This window comes from Folsomia candida, unplaced genomic scaffold (assembly GCF_002217175.1).
Source record: "Folsomia candida strain VU population unplaced genomic scaffold, ASM221717v1 Fcan01_Sc032, whole genome shotgun sequence".
Taxonomy (NCBI): Eukaryota; Metazoa; Arthropoda; class Collembola; order Entomobryomorpha; family Isotomidae; genus Folsomia; species Folsomia candida.
Window position 1 is genome coordinate 685,347 of NW_019091224.1, and position 9,678 is coordinate 695,024.

At 36.2% G+C, this 9,678-nt stretch overlaps 1 pseudogene; it reads left to right on the forward strand.

The window, feature by feature from the left end:
- The first annotated feature begins 3,443 nt into the window (after positions 1-3,443).
- On the forward strand, positions 3,444-8,914 carry LOC110860408 (annotated as a pseudogene).
- The last annotated feature ends 764 nt before the right edge of the window (positions 8,915-9,678 follow it).

Consider the following 9,678-nt stretch of genomic DNA (forward strand, 5'->3'; position numbering starts at 1 on the left):
CACGCGTCCCCGACTTGATCGGCACGAAACACGGTAATTTTTGGAGATAACCGCAGACACACATTCCTGATATGATAACATTCCTGGTTTCAACAATTGTTTAATTTTAAGCACCTCGAGTCTGCTTAATGGTCACAATATTGTGTACAACATGTCACGTTTTCGAGAGAGGGGTGTGTGCAAAACTGTGTGGCTGAGCGACTTATCTCACAAATTAATTATGTTTGGGCTTATCGTTCGTCATTTCAGTATTGTCGCATCCACCACTCCAGATTGTATCGGTCTTGTCATCGCCCTTAATAATTTTTGCAGTATACTATAATGTCAATTTTTGTATCTGCATAAACCATTTTTTACGACAAGCTCATAAATAGTATTTTTATAGATTGTGCAAAATGTAGGAAATCATAAGAAATAAACAATTTCTTTACACATTTAAGAACAAAAACTTACAAATTGACGCCCCTAAAGTAAGGGATTTTGCTATAACTTGTACAGATATTAAACATTTTTACATATGCTTGACGTGCCGAGAGATAAAAACACAGTTTGAGAACAACATAACGACGCATATTATCTGCACCTTTGATCATAGGTTGAAATAAACTTATATTTGCACTGTTCAATAAATTACTTCACAGTAGGGTTTGGGAGATTTCTTATAATACTCACATAATTGTAGTCACATAATTATTGAAATCTTTTTTATTTGTTTTATTATTATTATTCCCATATTTCTGCGAATGCCCTCAGGCTTAATCGCTACATGTTTCTTAACAATGAGGGCCCAGGAAATCTCGACTGGGCCGCCCGCAACAGGGGAGGGGGTATGCCCTAATGACTGGGGGAGGTGGGAAAACACCCTTTTAATAGGGTGTCACCCCCATTAAGCAGACTCGATATGTAACTGCACATGAGCTAAAATTCGGACTAGTGCATCCAAAATCGGAAAATTTTGTAAACCGGTTTTCGATTTTTCCGATTTTGGCAAAATTTTGTAAAACCGGTTTTTGATTTTTCCGATTTTAGCAAAAGTTCGTAAAACCGGTTTTCGATTTTTCCGGTTTTTAAAATTTTCCTAAAACCGGTTTTCGATTTTCTCCAAAACCGGTTTTACACCAAATTAAAAAAAAATTAAATATGACCTGGTAAAATTTAAAGTATGACAAACCTCAGGGATAAATTTGAAAGAAATATTTCATAACACCCAATTTATATATAAAAAACAAGAAATGTTAAATATTTAGTGGCTCCGAAACAATTTTTATGAAAAATCGAAAACCGGTTTTCGAGTTTGATAAACCCGGTTTTGTACAAAATTGGTTTTTTGGGAAAATCTAAAACCGGTTTTGTCAAAAACCGGTTTTCTGGCAAAATCTAAAACCGGTTTTCGGGTAAATCGAAAACCGGGTTTTAACCGGTTTTGCAAAATCGGAAAAACCGATTTTGGATGCCCTAATTCGGACATTGTATCATTTCGCAAATTTGCGAAATATTCGAAATGAAATACAAGATTTTCGAAAACAATTCAGCAAAATTAATATGTCCTGTTCATGCGCATATTTCTTAAGTTAATTTTTCATTCTAAATATTCGAAAAACTTGCGACGCTTTGCAAATTATGCTGCTAACAAACATTTTCGACTGCGACGTGAATACTCCCAACAAACTTTGTAAGTAGGGAATTATTAATTTTAATGTCGATAAGATTGGTGATCATGTTTTGACAAATATGTTAAAATGGAAAATTCCCGTCATCTTCGCATTGGTCGCTTAGCAGGATATTTTGCGTACCTTCGCGAAGGTCCTCTTGAGACATGTCTACACTCTAAACAAGGTTTTAATGAATCATTACTGCGCGGAGTGCATATATGACTCTACCGCGATAGTAATGATTTGGTATTAAAACAATACCATATGGTAAAAAAAGAAACACATATTAGTGTTAAAATTATTACCAAAAAGTGCACTTTTTGGTAATAATTTTAATAAAATAACATGTTATTTTAAATCTATGTCAATATGGTGTACATTTTTAATTCCGTCACGGTAGAGTCATATTTCCACTCCGCTGGGTTTTTTTATTACCAAGTTACCAATAGTGTATGCAAACACGCGGAGAAATTTAGCCTTTCTGGAAATCTGACCGTGCAACTTTTCAATGTTCATAAATGCATGGATTTCATATGTGAACAAAATTCTGCTTCAGGTACCTTTGCATAGGCTGAGTTGTGTAGGTTGAGAGTGAGTAGGGATGGTCTATCCGATCCGGGAATATCCCATCCGTCGGATCGGATCGGATAATCGTCGGATCGGATCGTAAATTAAAATATCCGAGAGCTTTCGGATCGGATCGGATAAGGCTATTTATCCTATCGGATAAATCCGACGGATACTTCGGATATCGGATCGGATATCGGATAATCTGTATTTACTATAATTCCGCACTCTATTGGTGACTTGCGAAATTATTCTCCCTTGAAATGCGTAAATTCAAATGTTGTTACAACTGACAACTGTTTAGCATAATTAATTAGTGTAATGTGTTGCAATTTCTTACTATTTTTAAACAAAGTATCTCACACATCAAGATTTTATGTAATACGCATTCTAGTTTTAACATCAGGAAATTAGATAATGCTGATTACTTGCTTTACGTATCAATAAGTTATTAATTACTTATTACAATTACTTTACCATAAAGTACTTAGAGCGCATTATCAGTTAAAATACTGATTAATTTTGCCTTGAGTATTGTTCCATACAGTTAATGAAGTAATTAATTACAAAAACAATTGTTATTAATTACCTAGCTTATAATAATTATGTGCTTTTGTAATTAATTATTACAGTACTTAGCTAAATAAGTTAATTATTCATTAAAAAAATGAATCATTAACGGATTTGATTGTCTTTTAAAAATGTACGGATCACTATCCGATCCGATCGGATATCCGTCGGATTGCTCGGATTCGGATCGGATCGGCCCTAATATCCGATCGGATTATCCGACATGATGAAATATCCGATCCGATGGACTGTCTATCCGATCCGATACGATCCGATCCGTCGGATAACCAACCCTAAGAGTGAGAGTGAAACAACTGCATTTACTGTAACGGTAAACGAAGCAAGTTGCTTCTCCTCGTACACCCAAACTGCATGCATATCTACGCGAGAGATTAACTCGTATGTCAACTCTCCATTTCCTCCACACCACATTTACATGCATGCTTCTACACTCTAAACAAAATTTTAATGAATCACTACTGCGCGGAGTGCATATATGACTCTACCGCGATAGTAATGATTTGGTATTAAAACAACACTATGGTAAAAAAGTAACACAAATTAGTGTTAAAATTATTACCAAAAAGTGTTATTTTGTTACTAAATCTATACCATCATGGTGTAAATTTTTAATTCCGTCACGGTAGAGTCATATATCTACTCCGCTTGTTTTTTTATTACCAATTTGCTAAGAGTGTCAACACTATGCATATTTAATCTCGGCACAGTTAGCTAAAATACGATTATCATTTTCGGGTGGGGGTTTCCCTTTTAAGGTCAGTAAGTTATTATTTCTAAGCATGCCAATTCTGATCTTTGTTCATGATACATTACGCATTCACGTTTTTGAAACAGTTAGTATTTAAATTTTACAATACGTAATTTCAAAATTATACTGGTGTTTGTTTGGAAAGTGTTCAAATGATTGTCGCTCACTCAGGGCGCAGTAGGGACTCCTCCATTGAAACTGGAGAGCTGATATTTCTCAAAAGTGTTACCTGGGGTATTGGTCTGCTATGTTAAAAATTTGGAATCAAAATTCACAACCGTTCCGGAGTTATGTAACATGGCAAACGTTTCCAATACGCTCTGTGTATAAAGCAAAATCATATTTTTGCTTCCCATTGTAAAACCCCACTTACTTTCTCCTCAAACAATGTAACTCCACATGCTCCACATAACGCCAAAATCATAATTTTCACGCGATCGATGTCTTTGGTAGGACCCACATAACATCGTCATTTTAATGGATTTTTATTCATTGATTATTCACGAGAAATTCAATATTATCACAAATTTTTGAGCAGCACATTTGTATGAATAATTTATGTTTGTCTCCTTTTTATCCGACTTGGTGTGATGTTGATGTTGAGACATACTTTGTGGCGTGAAGTGGAGTGCTGGCTGGGATCAGTTTCTCCACTCGGAGAAAGTCCGAGTGGACCTTTTTGGGAACGAGTCATCCCTACACATCCGTTACCCACTTTCTCCGCTCAGTGTCATGAGGAATCGATCGACCGGAGCAACGCATATTTTGCAAATACGTTCCACCCTCCACAAGAGTAGGTGAAAGTGCTCCAGCTGTTAGAAAATCTATAAAACTTCCAAGGACACCACCAAGGTTTTGGCACATTACCAACAAAATCCACGTCGTTTCGTGGATCCCACCCAACTAGTTACCACCCGATTAGTGGGGGTTATTTTAATTGCAACAATTTTTAAATACTGCGTACCCATAGGAGCCCTAGTTTTCCATAAGGGAACGTCCACTATTGACGTCAACTAAAATTCGGGATTTTATGACCCACCAACCCAACGTTAACATTATGAGATAGGGAATTTTAACATAGGCAAGATAGGCGGCTCAAACTGACCCACCCACCCAAAAACAAACGCCGATAGTGGACATTCCCGAATTTGAACTGCAGTAGAAAACTTACAACACATTCAACATGACGGCGAAAGCAAATAAAATGGGGAGACTTAACTACAAATTAGAGTACGATTTCAAAACAACGAATGTAAGTAGTGCAAAAATGGCGTATCAAAATCTCAACAGGAGAATTTAAAATTTGCACATGTTCCCCAGTTAACCGTGAGCATTATGCAAGCCGCCGACCTGGTCGCGATGGACTCCGGGGGAACTTCTGACCCGTACGTGAAATTGTTTTTCGCTGGGGATAAGAAAAGAAATTCAAAACCAAAGTGCATCCGAAAACCTTGGTAAATTAATTATTTGTTGTACTACTTGGGATAAAGGTAAAAATAATTTTATTTATTTTGCCCTACTTGTATTGCAGAATCCCACTTTCAATGAGACATTTGTCTTCAAAAACATTCCTTTCGGGGATATGATGGCAAAGACGTTGATGATTCAATGCTTTGATTTTGATAGGTAGGGAGGATACTTTCACTCTCTGGAATATTTAAAACTTTTTGACTTTCTCCCAGATTTGGGAAACATGATCAGATTGGAGAGATCCGTTTGCCAATGTGTCAAATTGATTTGGCAGCGTGTTGGGTAGGGAGCATTATTTTATGTATGCAACTTGCTTGTCTTGGAATTCTAAATTAATGCGAATTCAGGAAGGATGGAAGGATTTGGACCCACCCGATGATACGGAGGTAATTAAAAAAATATTGTCATTTCTTAACATGAATGGTTAACTAACATAATGGTTACCTAACTTAACCACTGGTTGATAATGTGGAAAAGTCGGAGGGATCTTGTTGCTCGCAAGATTTCTATGATTTTGTCAGGCATGGTGAAATTACTAATCAGGCGTGACAAATTACCACTAATTGTCTAAAGTAATTTGTAATTCAATTATGTACCAATTAATAATTGTAATCTGTAATTGAGTGGCTTTACATAATTGAATATACTTATTTGTTAATTATAATTGAGTTTTTTACATTCCTGGTTCATTTTGTAGAAAAAATAAAAATCATGTAAGCGGAGAAATCGTACTTAAAATTATTTATCGTAAACAAGTAGGGAACTTTAAGATAAAATAATTTCTCCTATAATGCAATGACGTAATTTGTAATTTCAATTACTTTAAAAAATTGGATGTAATATGTAACTGGAAGTGCTTGAAAAAATTTCATGTAATTCTAACTTTAAATATGTCGCATTAATAGTTGTAATCCGAGGTTTAAGTAATTTTACCAGGTTTGATTTTCATTGTCTCGTTTACTTATTTAGGAGTCGCCTGGAGACGTGTGCTTTTCACTACGATACGTCCCAACTTCTGGAAAATTTACGGGTATCAATATTAATTAAACGTTTCGTTATGGTATTCATATAAATGTACAAATTTAAATATTTTCAGTGTGCATTTTGGAATGCAAAAACTTGGATTAAAAAGATGGACTTTGGTGGATTATCTGTAAGCAATATGTAGATACTGGGGGGACTCACGACAACATTGTATTTCGCATCGTTGCAAGTTTTGAAAGGGTATTTTGCCAAATATTTAAAAACTTGAGTAGGATAGTAAATTTGCTAACAAAAACCCCACGGCTTTACAGTAAAATTTTTGCAAAATCTCTGCAAATTATGTTGCAATGCGAGGTTGACGTGAGTCCGCCTGACGTGGCCCAATTGTTTACTGAGCTTTTACGCGAACCTCTCTAACAGGATCCATTTGTCAAAATTAATTTATTATTGAACGGCAAAAAGCTAACCAAGAAGAAGACTTCGGTGAAAAAGAATACACTAAATCCGTATTTTAATGAATCGTAAGTTTTTATCGTTGTCATTTTTCCCTGTATTTTTGTCTATCGCGGTGAAGGAATATTGCGTCAGATTTTCGCTCTCGGCATAATCGTGAGAAAGTGACGGTTAGACTTAGATTGTTGAAAAGTGGTGTGTTAGACTTACAATTGAAAGGCATCAAGTGTTACAATCCGATCTTGATGGGACTGATATTAGTTTGTTCCAGAGGGTGCAAAAAGGCGCCTTTTCAAAAAAAATGCACGCCTTTTTGCCTTTTTGTTGCCCTTTTCAATGCAGAATTGCCTTTTATGCCCAGTTCAATATAAACTTTAGTTTATAAGCATATTTTGCGACGTAGGGCACAAGAAAATTGAAGTACAATTGTAATTAATGGTTCTAATTCAGTTTATTGCAAGTTTCAAATGTATCATATTATTTTTCACTGGTCATAGGAATGGATTAAAAATCCAGTAATTAATTTGAATTTTTGTTAAATATTTATATTCATGACAAGATGTTTACATGGACGCCCTAATTATTATCAACTTACTGGCTGCGGTTTAGCCGTATATTTGTGCACAACATAAGGCTCAATTATGCATGCTTTTGTTACACACAAGTGGGTCTTGCAGCAAGACTCTTGCTTATACACATAGGCCATGAATTTATAGATTTAAAATTTGAGTGATAATAATCGGAAACTGATTTACTTGTGCACAGAAATAAATTTAGTGAATAGTGCAGCCGTAAATACAACTTTTAACTATAACGTGAATGTATTTATCGTACTGCCCCGAAAAAGGAAAAACAGCAAAAAGGCAATCGGGCATGCCTGAAATTCACGTGCCTCATAGGCAAAGCGGCACGGGCATGCCTTTTTGCCTTGGCACACTCTGGTTTGTTCATGATTTCATGCTTTGTCAGTAATGCACTTTTGTCCGACTTGATTTCGTTCACACGCAGATTTACCTTCGAACTCAAACCTGAACAGCTTCCCAACGCCCATTTGATCTTGACGTGCTTGGATTACGACCGCATCGGGACTTGTGACCCTATCGGAAAGGTGGCAGTTGGACCCAAGCAGGAAGGGAAAGGTACATATGCGCGAATTTACATAATTATTATATTTCCCAAAATTAGGCTCCTCATAAAGTAATTGTAATTCTGCAAGGGCTCCAACACTGGATGGATATGGTCAACACTCCTCGGCGTCCAATAGTTCAGTGGCACACTCTCATAGATCCAGACGAGTTTCTAAAAGCTTCCAAAGTCTCTTAACTTAAAAAAAGTCATTCTATCCTGGTTATCATCAAAAATCGTTATCACCAAAATTCTTTATAGCTCACTACAGGTATTCCACACTTCGGTCGTATGTATTTCTACATGTGTATCCACCCATTATCATCTCCATCAACTTGCTCATAACATTTTGTTCCAAGGATTAGCAGTATTTACTGAATAGGAAATATTCTTAGCAAATTAATTAACAATGGGTTGACACGTTCGTATAAATTGTATAGTCGTTTTGCAATTTGAAAGGTAAAAATTTTTGACTTATGTGAATTTGCGGATTTAGATAACAATGTAGCGATCAATGCAACAAAGCTTGATAATGTCCGAATTAGGTAGAGGGTTCAATTTAATTCAAAAATTAGGCAAGAAATGAGGAACAAGGTTTGTGTCTTAAGTATTACATAGCAGAAAAGTGGATTAACTACATAACAGCGGGATACATAATTAGTGGCAATGCCAGTCGTATTTTTGTATGAAGAGGTAATTTGAAACTTTGAGGGCAAACACATCTACAAATTGATTAGCCAAAAGTACGCAGCCGATTACCAATGTAATATAAAAGAATAATAAAATATCAAAAAGTAGTCCATGTAAGGATGACATGCATAAAAATTAAAAAACAATAGAAAAACATTAATCAAATTGAATCTAAAATATAAAGAAATCTCATCCTGTCAAAGTGCGAATTAGGATATTTCTATGAAGAACAAACTGTATATTGTTACGACAACGCCAATATGTCCAATTCCAAAAAACTCGTGGGACTAGTATTGAAAATAGAGTTAAACATTATGTAACAAAATTTAGTAGATGTTAAGTAGATAAAAGTTAGTACGTAAAAAGGGGAACAATGCACTACAATAAAAGGAGTTCAAGTAGTGAGCAACCTGTAACCTGTTTGTGTACAAGTAAAGAATAAAAATACAATTTAGCATGACAAGGCTCCTGTTGTATATGTGTCTCAGTACTTTACAGGTTGGGACTTTCACCATGGTTAATGCGGTTATGTATAAATGTATGAAATCATGCTTCTGTGTAGTGTGCGTGTACGAATGAGTCAAGTCTGTCACTATTATTTTGAGTTCCAATAAATTAGTTTGTTAATTGTTAATAGTTTGTGTTGTTGCTAAAAAGTCATTAAGCATCAAATACAACATTTGGCGACGAGTCTGAGTCGAACTTACGTGAATTTAGTGCAGTTATAATAACGAGTGTGGGAATATTGTGAAATTTTGAAGACTCAGTGTTTGACCTTCAAAATGTCGATCGGCAAGTTAAGCCCGTTCAACCCCACTTCGGACGACTTTGACGCTTGGACAGGAGTTTTGGACAACTACCTTATCGCCAACGGAGTGGATAAAACCGAGTCTGCTCAGAAAGCTAAAGCTAACGGCATGTTGCTGTCCTCAATTCGTCTCACAACTTATGCTCTTCTGTCGGATATTCTCTCACCAGATAAACCCGTAGTGAAAAGCTTCGCGGAACTCATCTCAACTCTTCGTACACACTTCTAGCCAGCACCGAGAGCAATTGCGGACGGTTTTAAGTTTACGAGTAAGCAAAAACTGGGTGAATCAGTCACAGCGTTTATGACTGAGCTTCGTAAACTCGCATCTACATATAAATTTAGTACTGAACTGGATACACATCTGCGTGATCAATTTATTTCTGGTTTAAATAGTGAAGCAGCCCAGAAAGTACAATTCATGAAGGATGACGATGTCAAGTTGACCGAAGTAATAAGTGTCGCTCTCGCCCAGGAAACCGCAATCACCAGCACTCAAGTCGTTCGCTCGGGCAATCCGTCCGCCCAAATCGTTTCAGAGGGGGAATTTCAAGTGAGGAAGAAGGATAATCACAAGCCTCATCAGTCCC